The sequence below is a fragment of the Anser cygnoides genome, chromosome 26 (genome assembly GCF_040182565.1).
Source record: "Anser cygnoides isolate HZ-2024a breed goose chromosome 26, Taihu_goose_T2T_genome, whole genome shotgun sequence".
Taxonomy (NCBI): domain Eukaryota; kingdom Metazoa; phylum Chordata; class Aves; order Anseriformes; family Anatidae; genus Anser; species Anser cygnoides.
The window spans coordinates 1,539,903-1,563,218 of record NC_089898.1 but is presented as its reverse complement, the minus strand read 5'-3'; the positions used below and the strand labels follow the sequence as shown (position 1 = coordinate 1,563,218).

Below are 23,316 nucleotides of genomic sequence, written 5' to 3'. Positions count from 1 at the left end.
ACATAAAAAGGGATAAGTGCCATGCCAGCTTTCTGAATGCTGTTGGTTCTACATGGGGTAGCAAGGACTGGAGGTATCATATAAACTGGGGCCTCGATCCTGGGATTCAGCACAGATGGGTACACTGCTGCCTTGTAATGCAACTGAGTGAAGATATTAAGCACAGTTCAATAAGTTTGATGTTAAAAGCATCCTCCAAAGTGCATTAAAATCAATTGCAAAAGGTTCAATTGATATCAGTGCACTTAGGATAAGATCTGTAAGGGCACTTTCAATCTCCAGACTGGACTCAGTAATCCCAACTGTACAGCCTGTTCACCTGGACATGCGGGGATGATAAAAGGTAGGCAGAAAACAAGTGGTTTTCAACCTGCATGCCAGAAGATAGAGTGTTCAGTGAAAGGATTATCTGAACAATGTGTCCTCTCATGATGTGGTGCCTTCCAAGGCCAATGTGCTAGTTGTATTCACTTTACAGCTTTTCTAGATAATGCAGTAACAATTTTATTAAATTTTGTTCTCAAACTTTTTACTTATGATAAGTACATTCCATTTACTACGCAGTATTTTCAAAAAAAACCCTTGTGTGCTCGTATTTTTTTTGTTTCCAGCTTCTGTGGGCCCCTGTGCTAAAGCGCTTGCAATATTAGAAGTGATCTTAAAATCTTCAGATTTTTAATCACTAATTTGTGTAAATTTATTTTCTTCTTGTGCATTCTTGTCTTCTGAAAATTACTTAGAACTAAGTATGCCCATTGTTCCTTTTCCTTACCTCCTAAAACTATGCTTGAGTTGAAGTAAACTTCCTTTGATGGCACAGCTCTGCAACTCAGACATTTCCATGAGGTTTCTTTTTTTTTTTTCCCCCTTCTTTGACACCAATACTTGCACTAGTATCTGAACTTATTTAATTAACTACACGTTCGGTGCTGCAGTGGTGATTTCATTTCTTCCATTTTTCTGTGGTCTTTTTCTGGTCTTGCACCTTGAAAAATTCCAAAATATCAGCAGTCCTTCTATTGCATTTTTTTTGCATTTTGCAACAGCTTTCTTTGCTGGTAGCTTTCTTGCCTTTTCATCCTCTAATTACATCTTGCATTTCTTTGTTTGCAACATGAGATGTTGCAGCTTTCTGCCCATTTGTGCACTATTTCTGTTGAAGTCTTGGTTTATATTGGCCAGCACCTCTTGCTCATTTCAGCTTATCAGTTAAGGTGGCATTGAGTTCACGTGTCTTTTCATCTCTCTTCTTACAGCACCTCTTCAGCCTTTTCTGATGAAGAACTTTCTCTTCCATTTTACCATGCTACTTTTCCATTATTGAGGATTTGCTCGTTTCGACCTATTTTATTTCTTTCATATGATTCCACATTCTCAGTTATCTTGAACTTTGATTTCCTTGCCTGGACACCTGTTATTGTGGCCTCTATTATACTGTCAGACATGAAAGGCCGTGTCATGTTGATGATGACTATTGTGGTGTAACTTGTAGTCTGAAGTCTTAAAGTACCTGACATCTGGTCTTCAAATTCAGCTTGAAATGGTGACTGTAGGTCTCATAATGTCACTTTTTGTAATGCTCGCAGCAGTTTTGTTTTTCTGGAGTTTGATGTTTAGTGTCAGCACACAGATGATCGCTTCCAATGTAAGTTATTTTCTATGTTCAGACATTTGTGGGGGTTGGTCTCGATGTTCTACTGAAATAAGCATGGACACTCAGTTCTGATGACTCCATCTGGGGCATCCGAGATTCTTTTGTGTGGTTTCTCTTGGAGTAGTGTACCGACGTCTATAAACTGTGATCCCAGAAGCATTTCTAGTAGTATTTTCACCATTTGGATTTTGAGACATGTTCCTGTCTCTGCTCATTGTTACAGCACTAGTTGCTATACTACTCCCACTAGTCCTTGACTAGGAAGGCTCGTTGTTAAAAAAAAAAAAAAAAAAAAAAAAAAAAAAGAGTTCTGATACCACTGTTGTGTGAATCTTTAGGGTTTGCTTCAGTCAGTTCTGGTGCTGAAAGTGAAGGGGGTATTACCAGGAGAGCCCTGAATTAGGCTGACCACTTACTGCACGAACTGCAAGACGTTCCTGTAGAAACATTCGTTTGTTTGGACTGAACTTCTACCCAGAGCATTGCCTACAGTGTCTTCTTTGTTCTGAGTTATTCTGACATCCAGCCATACAAAGAAGCCCAGCACGGCTTTTGCTTTGGCTGCAGCCCCACTTCGTAGTAGATCAAATCAGGAGGACTGGAACATTGAAAGCGTGGATTTCAGCATGCAATTAAATTATTGCTGTTCATGAGCATCACTCACAGCTAAACTGTGCGCCCAGTGACAGAGAGGCTGATTGTCTGACTCTTTGAATTATATTCAAATAACATTGTCCCATTTCTCGAGGGACCCATCGGTGCACTTACAAGCTCTTTAGGGCTTTGGCTAGGCTTAATAAAAGACGATGGATTTGAACTGGCATCTTAGGCAGCGAGGCTGGTGTTGTAGATGCCAAATTAAAACTAAACCCTCTCCTGTGTAAGAGGTACATAAAACTCAACTGAGAACGAATATTCTGTGAGGAAATATAAAGAACTAGAGAGTTATTTACTAGGAATAATTTTTTCTGCCCGCATTCATAATACCTTTTAACAGATTCTTCAGGAGGATGAAATCTCCTGAAGTCCCAGGTTTCTTAAAGTGAAAACCTCATTATGGGATTTTATGAGAACATTATTTTAATAGGAATTGAGGCAGCAGAAGGGAGGGAAGAGAAGAATTGTAGTGATTGGAAAAAGCATCAAAAGATGGTGAAATACTATTGAATTTCCTCCTTTCTCTAAACAAAATCAGTTTGTTCAGACAAAAAAAAACCATAGCTTAGTTCAGGCTGGGGAATTTTAAAGGCTAAAACACTACAGTGAAATGGAAGAGTTGTTTCATGGAGAAAATCCGGTTTCCTTATCACAATATGGTTACTTTAGAGTTAGAAGAAAGCATTTTTTTCCGTGACTGGTTTCCATAGTCACATGTCAGCTTCAATCCCACCAAACTGTATAGGAATTTTACCATGAGAGTTGTTTTGATACTTTGGCTGTCTGTCTCTCTGCAGGTTACAGCAGCAATGTGGTATTTAAAGAATCTGACTGTTCATTGTCTTGTATCTTCTGTTTTTATCTTTGCCAGTGCAAAGTATATGTAAATATCCCTCACTCTCAAATCCTTCCCTCAGAACCCCTTATCAAGTGAGAATGTCAGTATTTTGTATCTTATTTTTATACTTTCTGTGCAGCTGGTTAGGAATTGGAAAATGCAAGCCAGGTGTCCAGCCTGACATCTGAGGTCCTTGTGACACTGGGCAAGTCAGTTATTTTCTTTACGGATTTCTTCCTCATCTGTACATGAACAAATTATTTTTTCTCTCATCAGTTGTTTGTCTTGTCTGTTTGCAAACTCCTTGAAGACGGATGTGGAACCGTATCAGGTGTTCATTTCATTCAGCGTGTGGCATCATGGCATTTGGTCTTACTTGGGGCCTCAAAATAAATGTAATGATATGTTGGTAAGGGATTTCTTAGTACTTTTCTGAGTGAATGGACATGTTCTTCTGCAGAGCTACCCAGCGTAATCAGAGGTATTGCTGCGCCCAGTGGCTCGTTGCTGGCTGTCGGCAGGGCGTTCTGACTCCCTTCTGTACATCAGCAGCAGAACAGCGCCCACAAAACTGCTAGTGCACAAAATAATCCAAATGAGATAAAACCACTCTCATCAGCATTTTAAGTTCATTTGTATGACCCTGAAGTGTATGAAGAGGGCTTATGCATTTTGTTCTGTCAGTTCGGGTATGAAGATTAGAACAAGCAGTGCCTTAAGCCATCCTAAATGTTTGCAAAATAAACATCTCTGCGACCTAGGAAACAGAATAGTGCTACAGAATGCTGAACAGGTGCCAGACAGTAATCTGCTGGTCGGTTTGTAACCACGGTTCAAGCAAGAATGAAGCTGCCTTTCTGGAAGGCATTCCAAATATAGTCATCTATAGTTTACTTTCCAGAAATAATATCCCAATTAGGAAAGTGTCTGCGCTGCAGGGAAGTATTCCCATCATGGAGCACTCTACAGAATGTCTCTCTGCAGAGTAATGAAGAAAATACAGGGAAAGAGCTGTAGAAAATGCGTAATTTGTAGTAGTTAAAGCTGGAATAGGGCAAGCTGGAGGGCCGTTGCTCAGTGAGTCAGTAAATAAGATTAATTAATAAAATATCGTATGGAAAACTCTGCATCTCAAATGGAGCTACACAATCTCTTGAATGTCTATGCTCTGTTATTAAGCAGTGGAGGAAGGAGCTGGGGAATAGATCTTATTTTGTCCTCCGGCCTATCATTTTGTGTGAGTGCAGGTCAGATCCCATTGGATTTCTGAATAAATCTGGGCTCTTAACAAAGTGGTACAAGGAGCTTTGCTGAATGCTTGGGTGCAATCTCCATAGCAAAATTTATCTGATGCAGCCTTTGGTTTCTTGAAGGATTACTTCATTTAATCATAACTGCTTTTTGGAAACATTTTAATCAGCTGTTAATCCTCATCTCTTCTTTCACATTAGATAATTATATCAAGATATTTTTTAAAGTGTTCGCTCAAAACCAGTGATCCTGATGAAATTGGGTAAGAGAGTCTGTGAAATGTCATAAGCAGGATCTTTTATTTTGGGAACTGTTCTCTGTGTTTTATTTGACATTACTGTATCACAACAGGCTATTTATGAAATATCTTTCTTTGTGATGCACAATGGGCCAGTTTTGAAACAGCATAGTTGAGGAATCACTTTTTAACACAGACTTTTAAATAACTTTTTAACATAAACAAATAATGCTACCAGATCTATGGAACAAGGGAGAACAGGGAGAGAGTTGCAACCATCTGAATACCCAAGAATATTTTGGCACCTTGAATTAAATTTCATGCTGATGAGCAAAAACAGGGCTCAGTAGCTGGAACTGCTCTTTAAAAGGTAAAAGCCCCAAACCCTTCATATCTGCAGATAGCTAGAAGCACGTGGAGGGTCTAATCGGGATGGCATAGAAAAGCTATAAGGCTGAGTGTGCTGGATGAAGTCATTCAGCAAAGAACACAGGAGGATATGAAGGAGAACTGGGAGGAATACCAGAGCTATGTAACCAGCAACACGGAAAGCTGCTTAAGAAGATAGCAGTAGAGCAACGTGTCCGAAATGATGATTCTGTGTTGCTGTAGAGGACTGGAAGATATGCTGGGGGGAGCATGTCATGAGTTTGGTTATATGGATGTGTGTGGTGTTCTCCATATCTTGAGTGAAATGCATTCTTGGCTATAGTCTGGAGGAATGGAAAATAGCAGTTTTCTGATAGTCCATTTTCACCCGTTACTGTTTTAGCTCTATGTTCTTATTTATATTCATAAAGACAAATAATAAATCTAATAGCATTCTTAGCAGTATTAGATCACCCCAATAGCTTTTAAGTAGATTTTTGATAAATGGAGACGCTTGTCAAAAATAGCAATAAACAAATTATGCAAACAGAATTAAATATGCATTGAAACCCCACAGACATATCTGAAGAATCTTGTTAGATATAATTGTTTTTATGTTCCACTTTTTCTTCCCTCAGGTTTTGTTACTGTAGGTAATACCAATAAAATCATCTTTGCTGTATGATTAATCTGCCTTATGGCTTCTGCAATAACCCAAACCAGTTCATGGTATTTGCTCTGATCACAGTTAAGATATTTCAGGTGAAGACCATGGACCTGTGGGCAAGTATACGTGATGGACAGTGCTGAGAAATGAAAATTGTCTTTTGGGTTTTTGCGCATCCTTAAACTTCAGGTGACGTTGGCATGTGATGCACAACTCTGCCTTGGACCAGATGCTGTAACGTCGTAGGGTGTTAAAGGCTACTAAGCTCTGATACCTTGTTCTGTATTCAGTGAGCTAAGCCAGTAAATAGCAAGAAAATGTAGTCCATGAAATGTCTGAGGCACTGTTAGCAATGGAAAAAGGCTTTTACATCATTTTGGTACTTTTTAATTTCTTCCCTTTTAACTATATGGTCCCGGGCTATTTACTCATCTGTAGCAACACGAAGGATCACAGTCTGAATCCCTTTTCAGTGATTTAAGACAGTAACCGGCCTACTACTTCTCAATTATTTACATCTACTGTTTCTGAAGAGAACTTTGTGATATAAGCAGGAGTTAAGTTTTAATTAATCTTGAATCTTGCCTATATTTCTGTACACCAAGTCACTCTTGTTCTAGCATTAATGCACATTTATTGATTGTAGCAGCCAGCAATATCCAGGGTTTAAATCTGTAAATGAAACAGTTCTGTATTACTAGAGAGGAGGAGGTGCATAAGTAAAACAAAGTAATGAATTAAGCAGTACAAAAACCAACAACTGTTTCCGGCATTAATGTGCAATGTAGGAGACTCCCAGAGCATATCAAGCGAAGCTCTTCAGGGAAATTCTACCAAGTCTCGACTCCTTGGATATCAGAGAGATTATTTTGTGTAAGCCATATGAAAGGTATTGTAGTACAATTAGTTGTTCAGAGTTGTAGGAAGCTGCTTGCCAATTCTTCATGGATTTCATTTGTAATTTGCTTCAGGAGTGTGGAAGCTGCTTCAAAACCTGTTTAGAGAGAATTCTGCAGAGGTAAGACTATAAATATCCATGTAAGGTTAAGCAGCATTTGCATGGTTGAGCTATTAGAGCAACTGCTGTTGGCCTAAAATGCAATCAAAATTGAATCCTATTCCACTGTGGTCATTTGAAGACCACTCACTTTCTATAGTCTTTAAGTAGGGAACTATCATGGTCTGAACGGACATTTAGTTTGTCGCTACTCAGCAGTTCAGCTATTAATAGATTTATCTAATTACATTCTTCACAAGGTGCACTGAGAAAAGTTACTTATTAAAATTCTAAATCCTTCCTTTTTAAACGTATGACTTATTAAAATTGTAATCATTCAATGGGAAACGAAGCATTGGGAATTATATTTACTTATACAGAGATCTACAGCCTTCTGAAGTCAGTGGAAATTTTTCTATTCATCTCAATGACTTTTGCATCAGAGCTGTAAGTTGCAAGCAGAGGCAGCTTCAACCCCTCTTAATTGTTTTCATGTACAAGATGGTATCTAATGGTTATGAGTACTTGCCTTTTCTATTCAGCATGAGATATGCTACACAACAGCTTTGGCAAAAGAAAATGGGACAATCCTGCAGTTATTACAAAAAGGCTATAGTCAGTATTTTTAAAGATGCAAAATGAATTTTGGAATACAGATAGTATTGTAAGTTAATGTGTTTGTATTCATAACTCTTCCAGGTTTTAATATCTTTTGTAAAACACTATCCCAAAGGGAAACTGTGGAGTACATAGGCTACTGGGGTTGTTTTTGACTTTTGAAACTCTTTATGATTTAAATTCTAATTTTGCAAAAGTTCATTCTTATTATTTTCAGAGAAAGTTGAAATGATTGGCCAGTCCCCACATCCTCCATTCAATTTCCTTCCGGCACTGCGTCCCGGACAAGGAGGCGCTGTGCTGGATAGAATTGTGCCATGGTCTTAGCTGATAATGACAAATAATTAATCTCCTTCGTTGGATAATAAAAAACCGAGACATTATTGCACAGGTTTTAGATATATGAAATCCTTGTTCTGCTGGAGACAGCTGGACCTCTGCCTCAGGTTCCTTAGTTTGTGAGGAAATAGCGGAAGTGGTGGAATTAATTGACTTTGTATTTCCATTGCTCTTCAGGTATGATTAGAAGCTCAGTTCCATTTCTTCTTCTTAGCCGCAGACAATTTTGAAAATCATGGCCATTGTGTCTATTTCTGAAGCATAAGATCTTATCCTGATTCTGTCACATTTATACCTCACTATTTTTTATCCATTTCTTGTATGTAGTGATATTTTTAACTGAGATGCTGAGTTATGCAATAATATATGTAAAATCTCCTTGGTGATATTTTGCAAAGGGGAAAAAATAAAGCTGTCAGGGAACTGATCTTGAGAAATACAAGCTTTATTCTAGCTGCCTTGCTTCATATTATGTCCAAGTGCAAATCTTTTGTTACAGGAGAAGAAGACTTTTCTCTAGTTCTATTCACAAACCCCAAATTGAGTCTATTGTTTTGTCCTGTGGTGTAGAGCATTGCAAACATTATGATAGTGGGGTGGCCTTGCATCAGCTAGAAGGATTGGCAGATCTGGTAGTACATAGGAATTTTTAGATAAATTTTACCTGTGGGAAATCTCCAGGTTTTTATTACATTTCTGGAGTAATTGTCCTCCCCTTTTGCTCATTTCTAGAGGGAAAGATAACACCTCTCTTCCATTAATAAGCCTTCTTTTATCTAAATTATTTAAATACAAGGCAATGTCCCTGCTCGTTCTCCTGCAATATAGGCAGCCCTATACCGAAATACTAAGGACACTTCTAAATGAGATTTAATAATATAGTAGGACATTTAGCATATATTAATTAAATATCAGCAGATGGTAAGGAGAGCCCTCGCTGAGAGTGAATAACTACAGAGAGAAATATAACTGCCATGTAATTAAACCAAACCTGCTGAAACAATGAAGGTGCAATTACTTTTTTATTAACACATTACACTTGCGTGCAATGCTGAGGAATTTAATTACTACCTAACTTCAATTACATTCAACTCTGGAGATGGTTCAGGTAACAAAGTTCTGAATCTGAAGACTTGCAAAGTGTGAAGGTGTTTGGGTCCATGGTACCTCACCATCTGAGTTGTGTGGTAGTTGTACTCTTGTCAGTCCAATGAGCGTCAGTGTAGAAAAGAGGATTTGTAAAGCCCTGCTTTTGCATCTTCCCTTTCTGCTTTCTCCTAAACCATGCCCACTGACATCCTCCACTGAAAACCTCTTAGTCTAGCCCCGTCTGGTCACAATTCGATCTGAGCTTAGTTGGGCTGTGTAACACTGGAGCCTGAGGTTGCTGACCTACTGCTTCTGGAGCCTGTAACTGGTGGTAAGTCTGGGAAGGGCGATGATTCCTAGAAGTCACTGCTGTTAGGAAGTTCTACGATGTGGAGAGCTCTGGTGTGGATAAGACTGAGGCAGTTCGAGACAACTATCATGAGCCAACCTGAACATTGGTGTAAAATTTACAAACTCTAAGTCATTTGAATTCAGAGAAAATCTGGTAGGATTTCCTCATACCAGATATGGGATGTTTACCTCAAGAATTCCTTTGAATAATTTTCTCTTAGTTAACCACATTAACAAATAGTTCAAAAATTCCAGCTGTTGTAGACCTTCTTCTCTGTACAGTCTCAGCTACTTGAAGAAATTCATATAACATCTTTCTGTTGGTCAGTAATTAACAAAGTGTTTACACATGTGCTTCATTGTATGCCTTAATTTCATCACGTGCTTAAACTTTGTCTTGAATAAGCATGTTTGAGTTCTTCGAAATTTAAGGTGCTGGCTGTGCAAAGGGAAGGCTTGCTGGATGCCCCTTCCATCACAGGGGCAGCCTATTTGCTTGCTCGGGGCCTTGAGTGTGGTTTAGGTGATGGTGTTTGGGGGACTTGCTGGAAATTACAGATTAAACTTCAGTTTTTCATACAAGGCATACAGGAGGACAATGCACCTTTTCCGGCTTTATTTTGAAGACTGAGCTGCATGTTAAGTGGTGTTAAATTCTTACTCTAGACCTCTGCATGCAGCTGAATTGTACTCTTATTTAACAGGTGTTTTTCTAGCTAGTCTTCTGTAAGTGTTCAGTGAAACCTTTGTCCCTCTTACCTAAGATTCATTCAGCATGTTTACAAACTCATCAAATGAAGTATTAATATCATTGCAACTCCTTTTCTTTAGCTCATCTTTCCTCTGAAAAGCCCTGGTGGAAACACTTAAATCACATTTTCCAAAGGAAGATAGCAGCTTGGCTGTTGCTGCTCTTCTGTATTTGTATCACAGGTGTGAAATTGAATACCTGTGAGTTCTGCTCCACAAGCATCAAAGTCCTTTTATCCAGATGAGTGCACAAGGTTATATGACAAACCTCTGTGCTGAGGACCAGCCAGCTTGGAACTAGTGTGACAGGGACTGAAACATCACAACTCCAGCTAACTATTTGGGAGTATTCAGAACAAGTGGATAATGAAATCTGCTGGTAGTCTTCTATGTAAGGAGTTAAAAATTACCACTACATTTCCTATTTCACCCAGGGAGATAGTTATACAGCAGAGAATAATACTTTCCTCTTCCTTTTCTCTTTTCTCTTGGTTAAAACACTAAATTCTGAGAAGGTAAATCCTGAAAATAGCCTCCTGGCCTATGAATTCAGTGGTCCAAAGCTATCAATAGCTGGGGTAGCATCATTTATTTCAGGAAAGACCAGAGGTACGTTTTATGGGTTTGAATTCAGCTCCTGTACATTGTAGAGTATTAACTGCAATGCTCTAATGTTTTGCTCTCCTCAGCGTCACATAAACCTCAGACCACTAACGTGCACGGGCCCTTTGATCAGTGGATTAAAATAAAATTATCCACATAGCATTCAAAAGGAATGATACCTGGACTTGCACATCATGCCCTAGCTGTACCTTTGTACCACACTGGTTCTCTCCATCCTCTTCAACAATTTCCTGACATACTTCACTGTTTTGAAGGCTCTCATTTCAGACTCGAATGGAAGAGCCAGACTATTACTGAGAAACCATGTGCTATAAAGAGAAATAGCAGAATGAAACAGAACAATGATTTGTGTGCCCCTTTGCCTCATCTTTGACAGCAGACAATGCTGGATGCTTCATAAAGAAGTCATAATAATTTCATTGTCTTCAGCCAATCTGAAGCATACAGGTAAACCACTTGGCACTGCACAAGTGACTTCTCTTCCTGACTGCTGCTGACAATGAAGAAACAGGAGCATACTGGGAGCATTTGGTAGTTACACAGAATTGTCTTTTAACTTTGCACTTTCTAAACTAAATTCCCTTAAGTTTAATGCATTTTTTTTTTAATGGTAATTGTAAAATTCCACTGTATCACATGAAATAATTAGCATTGGGAACAGAACCCTGGCATCCTGTTCTCAGGAGGAGGGCAAACACCTTGCTTATCTTGGTAGGGGAAACAGACCCTGTGTGATGAATCTTTTTGGAGAACAGCAACACCAAGGTTTTCAGCAATACTCATAATTAATTTGTCCTTTTTTAAACTAGCTTACAACAGACTAGAAAAACTTGTACAGAAATATAACACACTGGCATAAAAATAGGTTTAAGACAAGTACAATCTAGTAGAGGGACAGCAATGTGAATTCCATTTTAAAACATGGGTGCTGTGACTACTGTGCTGTGCAGTGGTTCTGTGCATCTCTATTAATGTGGACAGGACTCAAACCTGACAGATACTGACAGCAGCATATTATGGTGTGAAGATCAAGTAAATGCACTAGAGATAGTGTTGAAACGTCTTTGTCAACTCATCATTGTTAGGTGCAGACCAAAGCAAATATTTTTTTTTCAGTCTAATTGTTTGGATATCACATTAATTGCTCTATTTAATGAGCTATTATTAATGAATACTGGGAGAAATGCTAACATATTTATTAGGTACATATAGCACAGGAAACAAATCTTATTTTTAATACACAAATCGGTTGCACCTTATCTCTTGTTTCACAGGGGATTTGTTTAGCCAAGACTGGCTGATATTAGCAGTCTCTTAAATTGAAAAATTGCAATTCATTCTCCCACAACTTTGATACAAGTCTTATCAGCACAAGGAAGTGACAAAAACATATCTCTTCTCCAAGACTCTGTAAGGATCAGCTGAGCAGCAAAAGAGACTTCATTTTGGAGCTCAGAAGTGAAAATAATAGGTGAAAAGCTTTGTCCTTTATTGAGAGCAAGGTTTCAGACGCAGTGGTTGATGTGATATTCAGGTTTGCCCCTACTTAACAGCATGGCTGCATCATCTTTTTGCTGCTGCTCTGACTTGAACTAGTGCAGCGGTTCTCAAACTATGAAAGGTGTAGGGAAAAAAGGGAATGCAGAAGAATAGCTAACTAGATGGTTATTTGTTGTGCTGAGCCACTCCACTGTATATTGTTAATAATTAATTACTTCAGCTTAGGTCTGGATCCAAGCTTCGTTGTCTTCAGATGCGCATTGAATCTTGGTGGCGGTGTTGTAACTTGTGATGCAGTTTTAAGAGCTTATTTACTCAACAACTGATGGCAAACAATCTTCAAAAATCTTCAGAAAAGCAGGGCTCAGAATATGTGAGCCAACATTTAAGATCTGGCCGTCTACAATATTTTTACATCACATTTCAGTTTAAACTTCATTCCAGCTAAAATGTGTAGCACTGCCTTCCGTATCTTTTAAAAGAAAATAGGAAGGCCCATGTCTTAGTTATCTAAGATGGGCTCTGACTGTATTGAGGGAAATGCATGTGAGGTCTCTTTCCCTCCTATAGCTCCTCAGCTGCACAGAGACTTGAGTGGAGTTATTCGCACAGAATGGAATTGCTTCAGTTCATTCAAATTGGGATCACTTCTCCTCTCCTTTAAGGGAAGAGAACAGATAACTCCATTAAAGTGACATTGTATTAATGGTGGATCATGTCAGCTAATAAATAGTCAATGCTTTACATTGCCACATTAATTTTTTTCTTTCTGTTTAAATAGCAGCACAATTTGACTCGTGTGTGTTAAATCTTCTCTAGTAGATGCTCTGAGCAATGAATTAAGTGTGAAAATCAGAGTAGCATTCTGGAGAGGAAAGGAAATTGTCAAACTCATTTCTGACAAGTGCCTGGATGAGGATCATGACAGTCTGCATGTAAAAGCTGTGCTGGATAGCAAGCTGCATGGGCCATCAAATTCGAGGACCAAAATGGAAATGAACTTGTAATTTTTGCAAAACACTTTTCAGTATGATAAGTATTATTTTTACCCTAACTACTACCATCTTTGTTATTTTATAACCAACATGAAGAAGCACATTTCCTTTTAGTTTTATTACTCTAAAAGGTATTTCGTTTTTCTTTCTATCATGCAAAATTCAGGTTTTACAACTATAAAATTCCAAAATGTTTTACAAGTGGCCCTGATCCGGCAAAGACCTACCCATCTGTTTAGTTGAATAATAATAAGCATTTATATTCCAATAGTGCCCTTTACCTTGCTTGGGCTGTACATGGAACCATCTGCTTCAGATTGACTGTCTTTCAGACTGAGCTCCCAAAAAGCCCTGACCTTGTAATCTCATCTAAGCCTTTGACCTTGCAGAGCTTCTCTGAATGAAGGATTAGGGTCTGCCACACACAAGGCAGCTTGTGAAAGCAGGGTTTAACATCGCAGATTTGTAATTGGAGTCAATGAAGTTTTTCCTGAATATGACTTGAATTTCTGATTTGTTTTTCAGTAAGACAAAGCAAGAAATGGAATGCACGTTCATCCGCCCCATGTGTCGTCTTGTCTGAAAGCCTCTTGGTCAACTAAAGCAGTAAGGTAAATATACTTCTGGCTGTTAGATTGGGCTGTTTATTCCACACACTGATTTTTCTCTCTTTCCAAAGAGTAAATGCATTTTATTTTTCATTATATAAGGCTAGAAAAACAAGTAAAGCTATAACTACAAAAGGGAGTACTTCCAACAAGCACACAAGCAAGAAGATTGCCTACTGAGGCATGTGTTTGATGGTAAATGAATTGTATTTGTGAATTGCCTCCTATTTACTGTAAGGCTTTCAACAGTAATCTTTCTTGAGCTAAATTACATTATCACAATAAAGTTAAAAGGAACATGATTTCTTCAGCCAAACCTGCTTAGTCATTAAGCACCCCAGTTGCTTTGAAGCGTTCCTGCAGCCCTAACTAATAGACGATAACTTTCAGACTCACCAACGTGTGGCCCTGCCTTTCACAGAAACATTATCGATGAAGTGTGACGCGTGCAGAGCACACGTGTGGAATAACAATGCAATAAGCCTGCTCGGTCTTTCCAATTTGAGACTGGCTCTTCTGTATCTTGATGCCTCTTCACTCTAGCACCATGAAGAACTAGCTTACTTGAAGGATTTAAAATTAGTTCCTTATCCCCTGTATCCCTGTCTCACATTCCTTTTCTTAGCCCAATAATGTTGTCAGAGCAGAGAGATGGAGAATTTTGGCTGTTTCTTAAATTTGGTAACTGCAGTTCTCAGAAGAGTCATTTAAATCTTTTATCAGTGGACCCTGATTTCTTCTTTGATGTTAGAATCTACAAGAATAGGGGACATAAAACTCTTCCAACCTATCATATCTTGAGGTCAAACAGTGCACCTTCAGAGGTGCCTCCCACAGTAGAGGCCTCTGGCAGATACAGACTATGACTCTAGTCTGTCAGGTGATGTTTTTAAAACTGTTGCAGGCCCTTTGACTCTGCAGATGTGAGATGCAGAAAACTAGGGACAAATATTTAACAACAATCTCTTGTATTGATCTGGTTGTAGTCATGCGTTAAGTTAACAGCAAATTCTCTTAATTGTGTTTTTGGTTTATTTTCTGTGATAAATTATTTTCTCATACTTTATAGCTCCTTAAACGTTTTTTTCTGTAGCAGTGTTTGCAAACTCATAGGATGTGATGCCTGAAAAGTTAGACAATGGAGGAGATATTATAAACTATAATTGCATGTAATTGCTGCTTTGTAAGTATTCATGGAGGAAAGAAAAGGCTTCCTTATTCTTTCAAATGTGAGTTTCAGCGTATAAATGTTTGTCAATCTGTCTTCTTTTCTATTTTTTTTTTGTTTGGTCTGTTTGCCCTAATCGTGCACTGAGAATGGTTGCAGGCTGTTCTGCATGTGATACCCAGGGTGTGCAACAGTCAGAAAGTGCTCAGAATCACTCTCATGGTGATACTGTGTCTTTCTGACTTTTGGTGAAACTTTGGGAGAACTTAAAACATTTCATCCTGCAAAGCAGTTGATTGCTTTCATGCCTTTTAAAATGTAGTTTATATTTTTGCAGTTTTTTGTTGTTGCACAGACAGAAGTTGCCTTTGATTCAATTCTGCCCTTAGAAACGCTGAGGAACGTGGCACGGTTATTTGTTCCCATCCAAAATTTGGCAAGTGTTCTAAATTAAGGGAAAACCATATTGTCTGCCTTTGCTATTGGGTTTTTCAGGGTAGAAACAATAATCAAGTTATGTTCTCAGTCCTTCACAACAGGTAAAAGAGAGAATGCCTGAAAGCGAATGGAGTGCATCTGTAGTGGTTTGCATTTAACACTGCTACATCCTGTGTTGTCCCTTAAAACAATCAGTATATTAAATGCTACCTCTTTGAGACAGGGACACTATTATTTTGCAGTGGTGCAGAAGACATGAAGAAAGGAAAATGCATTCTAAATATTTCAGGCTGCTATTTCAAGCGGTCCTGGGTGGCAGAGGCCTGTCTTGCTCTGGTCAAAACAAGTTACAGAAGGAATAGTTGGCATAATAAAGAAAAAATAGCTGGCAAAGTGTGGCAAATAATCCCCATTTCTGATAATCTTAAGATGTTAGAAAGCTTTCTAATGCCTTTGCCCTTTTATGTGTTCCTAGCATGTTTCTCTGCTCCACGTAATTAGTGCCTGTCTTCTGCTGGGAAAACAGAAAGCTCAGGAAGGAGGGGCGAACCCTTGAGATAATGTTTAAGCAATAAGTTCCCAGTGTTTTACTGAGAATCCAGCATTTCTGTTATGTAATTTCCCCAAGCAACCGGGATTTAGTCAATGTTCCTAGTTGTAATTAAATGATAAATCCTGGCATGGACAGCATCCAACACAGGGTAAGTCAGTTGTGCTGAAGCACAGCAGGACACGAGATGCGTTTACGCAGGAAAACAATCCAGCTTGGGAGGCTGAGCCCTCCTGGCAGAAGCCAGACAACAGGCAGACATCTCGGCATAGTAACACAGGAGCTGTTTGGCAAGCAGAGAGTTTCAGCCATTTTCTACATGTATGCAATTTTCTGTGAAACATATTTATAAGAGGGCTTCATGTTTCATCGTCGGTGTGAATTATTTACAGAGCGCTTTATCGTTGTTGCTACTGCAAGGAGAAGCCACGCTAAGAGGCTGTCGATTAGTGAAGATGCATTACGATGTAATTGTTGCATTACAGATTTCCCTACACCATTAAAAAAACACTTCATATCAGTCAGTCAGCCGTTATAGAATACTTTTAATAGAAGTGTGTATTACAAGAAGCCTATATGCATTTCAGCCTTTCAGCTGTGTTTCACACATCTAGAAATCACATAAATAGTCTAAAGAGGGAAGACCTTAGAGGAAAGCTAAGAAAAGAAGGCAGGGTAACAGTCTGTTCAGTGCTCAAAACAAAACAGAAAGCAAATAGATAAAGACACAAATGTATTACTCTGGAATGCCATCTTGCATTGTTTTACGTAGCTGTTTTTCAATTATCATGCAGCTTCCAGTGTTGAAAATAAGCACAAGGCAGTAACATGAGAACATATGGCCCTTACCAACAGCGTGATGTTCACTGATATGTTCCATGGGCTAACACAGAGCACTTGGCAATGGATTTTAGTGGATCCAGGATTTGACCTAGACATTTTATTTTATTTTATTTTATTTTATTTTATTTTATTTTATTTTATTTTATTTTATTTTATTTTATTTTATTTTTTGCATTTTTGTACTTGAGAAATGGAATTTGATCTATTGGTTGGTTTTATTTTGTTTGGTAGTTGTACTGAATTTCTGTGAATTTACAAGTATGAACAACGTTGTCACTATAAACCTTTCAGGAGAGTGCTTGCTCTCTGAAGAATGTTCCGCTCGGTTCAGTAATGTTTCTGTGACTCTCTTAAAGCTTACATTGCTTTCTGAAAGACAATCACTTTGTGGTTGAGTTTACCAGCCTGGGCCCAGGCCGGCACTGCAGCTCAGCGGCGGGCGTCGTCTCCTCCTCTGCACAGCAGCAGGTTCAGCTGCCATCAGGAGTGCATTGCCAGGTCTGAGGCTTTGAATCCACCTTACTCTAAACTAAAGCTGACCTCGTGAAGAATGATCTCTTACTGACTCTACGGCAGAGACTCCTGACTAGAATGTCCTTATTATGGCCAGAGTCTCTTTAATCATTAGCGAAAGCATGCTAGTTCATCAAACATTCAAAGCAATCAGGAGGTTAAATCATACAGAACAAACACCAGTAGCTAATGTGTATGCAATATAATACAGCAGAGGAAGTATCTCTTGTGGGCAGAGAGTGGCAGGACTAGTAATTTTGTGAATTGTATCATTAATAAAATATATTTTATTCTATTTGATGCTGACTTTGGAAGGTTCCTGTATGATTCTTACATTTTTAAGCATCAGAATTTTTTATTTCTAAAGGCTTTACCAGAGGCTAAATTGAGATCTAATACAAAATTCAAAGAGGTTCTGCTGAAATGCCATTAAAATTTTAACTTTATGTTCTTTCGGGGGTTTAAAAGTTATAGAGGCAAAGCTGTACAAGCCAAAAGGAATTTAACTATAAGATTTCTGTGTTCTGTAATAGGCGGAATGTCCGACCTGGCACAGATTCTTTGTTGGGTTACGTATTCTGAATATTTGGGTTTTCTCCTAGTAAATGCTTGTGTTCACTAGGGGATTTTCAGCACTTGATCTTTTTGAATGTGTTTCGCTGTAATTTTTCAAGTCTTTCTGTACTGATACGTTAAAATCAGACAGAAATTTCTAAATCAGCGATATGATGAGGTTGCTCTTCAGAACTTGCCTCCGCACTCATGCCTGTGATGTGCTCCCATCTGAAGGAAGCCAGGAAGGTGGTTGGCCTTGAATACTTCTGTCCAGGCCCCGTTGCTTTATTGCTGTATTGCTCACTGTCAGCTTGCAGCAGCCGTGTATTGGTCTCTGACCACAGTCCCTGTCTCGATTGCGGGACCGAGGAGCGCCACTTGGTTGGCCTGACCCGTACCCAGCCGGTAGGTAGATAGAGAAAATACAAACCTGCCTCTGCACCGTGCTCCAGCGGGGAGGGATTCTGGCTGGTGGGACCGTAACAAAGCAGGAGCATCCTCTGACCATGTCCCCATCACGACGGTGTAATTGCTAGGTAGGGATTCATTTGACAGAAGCTAATAAATAACAAGTGGAAATGTGCTAAGCAACGTTCCTGCTTTCTGTGAAGAACTTAGCTTTTGTTAGATATAACCATTAATGACGTATAAGAAACAAATCCTTGGTCCATCGCCCGTTCCATACGATATATATAAATGTCTTCATAGGTCTATTGCATGTTATCTCCTGTGACGGTTTTAATTTGTAATCCAAAGTTATAAAACCCTGGGAAAAAAATGTCTTTTTGCAGGCTGTTAAGCATTGATGCTCATATAATATTTTTAATATGCCACAGACACTCATGGTAATTAAAGTGCCTGCTGATGGCAGAAGCATCTCCTGTGGCACTTTCCCTTTATACTATCCAGGAAAAAAACAAAAACAAAAGACAAACAAATGAACAAACAAAAACCAATAACAACAAAAAACAACCCAAGCTATCATGTGTTTCTGAAATTATTCTACACTGTTTTTAATTCTGATAGCTACTGAAAAATTTATGAATCGGCTTGTCTGCTATCAAAAGCTGCCTCGTGGAACTTTACTATATTGACACTCCATCATGATAGGGAAATACGTATCATCTCGTTTAGTTTTGGAGAATGGGTCTGCAGGATGTCAGGCATAGTTAATGACTCCAGATAGGCAGCTCTGAAAAGCATAGGCTGCATTTATCTCTGCTGTGGACCCAGAGCAAGGAGCAGTGCTGCAAATCCCTTGTCTTCTCTCTCCATCCAAAGTTGCTGATTAACCCTGCCAACGCGTCTCAGCTTTGAGCAGGGGGGATGCTGCTCGGGCTGAGTGCATAGCTGTTATTTATACAGATGCAGAGTCATCAGGGGATCGGGGCTTTCCAGGCACTGGAAATGAGGCTGTCCCTCCTGTGATGAGTATCGCATTGCTCTGGCAGAGACTGTGAACATGGTGAGCCCCCTATAGCTGGTACGGAAACAGCTCTTAGAGCCTGAGGTCTCCAAGAGCAGCCCCGTGGACACACTGCTGGGCTGATCTGTGCCATAGGTGTGTGTCAGATTAGACGGGGATGAATCTCCAGCGTGAGATTTTTAACAGACACCTCAAATAGCAGCGTGGCTATGATGGTGTGCTTTGCTGTGGTTTCAGAGCTTGCTGTTCTTACAGTAACCCGTCAAAAGATTTGTTTTCACTGTATTATTTATAAATGGGAAACAAATGTACCAGAATAAAAGGCAGTGGAAAGTAACACAGTAGGCTTATAGTCAACTGAGTCTGACAAATAAATTTACCTGCAGCACGTCATTAAGTGCCTCGCCTTGCACAGCACACGCCACTTGGAGAGCGAGCTTTGCCAGAAGTCAGCTGCAGTTTACTAATGAAAGATGTTTGGATAGTTTGTGTGAAGTCCCTCTGATTTTATTGTACTTTATTGAAGTTGAAGACATCAAACAAAAGCACTTTTAACTCTTGATCATACTGTTAGTGTTTACACGAGGTTATTTATTGACATCTGGGTGGGAGTGAGCACATACAAGAAATCACGGATAAAATAAGTGGAGTGAAAAGTGCAGACATCAGTTGGACTCAGCAAGGCGGGGACATCATTTCTAGTTTTTGTTTTCTTCAATGTATTTTCACCCCTGTGGGGTATTTTGGTCAGGGGAATGGAACAGGAAAGTGATACGTTCATTTCAGAACAGCAGTTAGGAAAAAAACCACACCTTTCTCTTTTAATGTTCCTAGTCAATATTGTCTTTAGTAATTGTCAATGTGCTGGCTGTATGATTCATTCCTGGGTAACTATGAACTTAGGAACCTATGATTGGACTTGCGAAAAAATTAGGTAGCTAAATTCCAAACTGAAACTCTGATTTCTCTTCCTCAGCCATTGTCCAAGCCTAGAGGTGAATACACTGTGAAGTGTTCTACTTTGAGCCTCCCCAGCTTTTCAGCCCTGGTCTCCTGTGTTGGATTTGTCCTACTTTCCAGCACAGCTGTTTTTAAAGGTTGACATGCCTTTGTTCTGGTCGGGCTTAACATTCCCCAAAGAGTTACAGTTCCTTGCTGTAGCAAGAGTGACCCAAAATGCACATCTTCACTCCAAAGCACAGCTCTTGATCCTCTACGTTGCTAACCATGTCAACAAGCTGTCGTTATCAAAGTTTAATTGAATTATTTCAACAAGGTAATGCACTACTGCATAAAATAATTTTTAATTATTTTGTTTTAATTTAGGTGGCATGGAACAGAGAGAAATCAAATTGTTTTGGGAGAAAGGGAATGAAAGGAGGGGGGCTTAGGATATGTATGGAGCAAACTAGTTTTATTCCTTGGGTTTTATGACTCTTACTATAAGTTCATGCAGCATCACATCTGCATTTATTGGAAAATTTAAATCTTTCTTGCACAAAATGCTCTGGTGCAAAATGATTCGTTAGGTGAGCAAAATACTGAGTGCTGATGCATTAAGATTAAATTTTTAACTATATATATGTTACATTACACATTTAGTATCTATGCAGGCACTACAAAGTGAAATTCCTCATAGCAGAAGCTCTAGTCTATTCTGGTTATTTCCTGTCCCTCACCAAAAGTGATGCACCTGTTTCACTTTGTCTTATCCTTCAACTCAAGCTAACTGGATTCTTGAATTCTGAAGTTTCAGTTTATTAGGGAATTGTGAGTTCCAGGCCTTGGCAATACTTGTTTTCTTTTGGCTGTTCATCTCTTTCTCAAACAACAAAATATGTAGTTTAATGGTAGGTGAAGAATTAGCATCCATTCTTATTCTCATGATCATAACGGCGTGATTGGGCTGTATTAAAAAGAGATGCTGAGCAATTAAGGACTCACTACACTAATTCATTAATGTATACTAACAGAGACACTAGGGGAAATCCCGAGATTCAGTTTGCATTTACAGAAACTGTTAGAAATGGCTATTTGCTACTTTTTTTTTTTTCCCTTTAAGTCATTAGAAAAGTATAGTTTAAGAGAATACTTTAAAAGCAAAAAGTTCACTTGCCTTCCATGCAAAATATTAATAACAGAAGCATTTTCAGGTGACTCATGCCACTTTTGCTGGAATGATCACTGGGTTTTAGGTATTTGAGTTTGCACCTAAAAGATAAACTGTCTGTATTGGATCTTACAGAAATTGCAGCTATATTTATCCAGGAAAAAATATGAATTGTAGTGAACTCGTAATGCAATCTGACTTGATCTCAGATTTTATGCTAAAATAACAGAGATCCTGTTCACCCAATCCCTTGACTCTTTGGCTGTCAGTTGGAAAGAAAATCACTGCTAATTCTACCTGAAACACAGAGCTTTGGAAAGTTGAATTGATGAATATCAGGGGAGTTACTTCTGACTCGTATTAACCTAGTACTGATGGCAGCTTTCCATTGTCTGAATTTGTTGGTGTTCTTGTTTGGGACTTTTACACTGAAATGAGGAAGAAGCGTTTAGTCCCGCAGAAATCAGTGGAGCCTCCTCTGATGTGCACTGACATCAGGACGGTGCTCACCACATGGCGGTGTTTAACCCTGCTTAGTTTTCGTGCCCTCTTAACTTACAGGAATGACTGCATTTCGTGAAGGGCTTACTGTTTCATTTAGGAGCCTTAAATGAAACACATGGTGCTTGCTGGGAGCGTGAATGAGCAGGGCACACCATCTCCGGCGTTGTGAGAGTGCCAGAGAGCCGGGCTATTTTGGGACGAGGCACCAGACAGAATTAATGCGGTCTCTGACAGAAATCAATCCAGGGTTTTGATATTACTTATTCTAGGGATGAGGAGAAGGGTTTCTGTTTTGTCTTTAAGACTGTCACACCCTTTTCAGCTATTCATATTAAGCGCTGCCTTAGCAGTCACGAGATGGATTTCATAAAAATTGGATGTCGTCTCCTTCACTAAATAGCCAACTGGTGCAGAGAGCCTAAGTGAGCTGGTGATTTCCCTCCAGAGAGAGTTTCATTTAAATTAGTGGATAAAACTGGTACTTTTTCAGAACATCTGTTCCTGCTTCTAGACTCTTAATTGTGGTGGTAATAATATTAAGTGCAACTATCCATTTTTTTCTCTCCCTTGTTTTCTAAATCTTGGCTATTGGTATTGTTTAGCAATGTTAATCGGTCTCGCTGCTTTTCTGCTCCCCTTTATAGGCTTGCCTTTTTAGACGTAATGTGACTTTGTTTAAGCAAATATTTTACAAGCATCTGTGTCAGTCCTTTTGGTAAGCTCAAGGCTTTGTGTTGTGGCAGGGTTCTAATAGACATTACAATCTCATATCAGACAGACCAAGGGAAAAAAAAGCATAAAAGGCAATTGAAAGACAAATCCTATCCATGTCTAGGTAAACAAAACATATGAAAAGATTCCTATTAGAAGCCTCCTGAGTCACTGCCAGAAATAAAATAAAATAATTACTTTTAATGCAATTTACCATTCTACATTTTTAGAAGTCCATTGAGTCACTTGAGGTATTCAGATTTTCTGCAGACCTACCAATAATCCCTATAAAACCTCTTAATATGTTTTAGTAGTCAATTTTCTGACAAGATTTATATGTAACATCATAGCCTATTATTAACATCATAAACTTTATACCCATATGAATGTGTTCTACTATCCGTGCAGTGGTGATGGGGACACCCAGTGCTTTGAATCACTGCGTGTGCAAATCCATCTCCTGTGGTCCTGGTTCACATATATAATTTGGCATTTTACCTGTATTTTATCTCTTCTCTCTTCTGTTTCCAGTTCTAAACAAAAAGTGCATGTGGTGGCATCTCACTCATTCCTACTCCTTGTCTTCTGTATTGCAGTCATCTTGCAATCATGACAGTGCTGTGCCTGTCACACAAGTTCCTAGCTTTCTGAGTAGCCTCCTCAGAGACAGTTTGATGAAATGTATGTTTCGAAAAATTAAAAAGCTACATTTAAAAGGTTATTTTGTGACACTAAATTGCATGAGCTTTAAAAAATGTGGGAGACTTTCCCTCTCAGTCTGCAGTTTTTAACTTGACACCTAATGATGTCTACTACTGGATAAGTAGAGGACAGGTAATAATGAAATTTGACAGTGCTATCCATCTTGCTGCATCCTAAATGGGTGTCATTCTGTATGAACATTGTTTCGTCAACCAAGCAGGGTCCAAAGAGTTATAATATTGATGTATCGA

At 38.9% G+C, this 23,316-nt stretch overlaps 1 protein-coding gene across 6 annotated transcripts in view; it reads left to right on the top strand.

Annotated features, from left to right (window-relative positions):
* The window catches only part of UNC5D (unc-5 netrin receptor D), a 220,653-nt gene that overhangs the window by 35,810 nt on the left and 161,527 nt on the right, over window positions 1–23,316 (top strand). For all 6 annotated transcript variants that reach the window (XM_013194413.3, XM_066983334.1, XM_066983335.1 and 3 more), the window contains one exon: window positions 13,463–13,548. The gene's annotated coding sequence lies outside the window, so the exon portion shown is untranslated. The remainder of the gene's footprint in view (window positions 1–13,462; window positions 13,549–23,316) is intronic.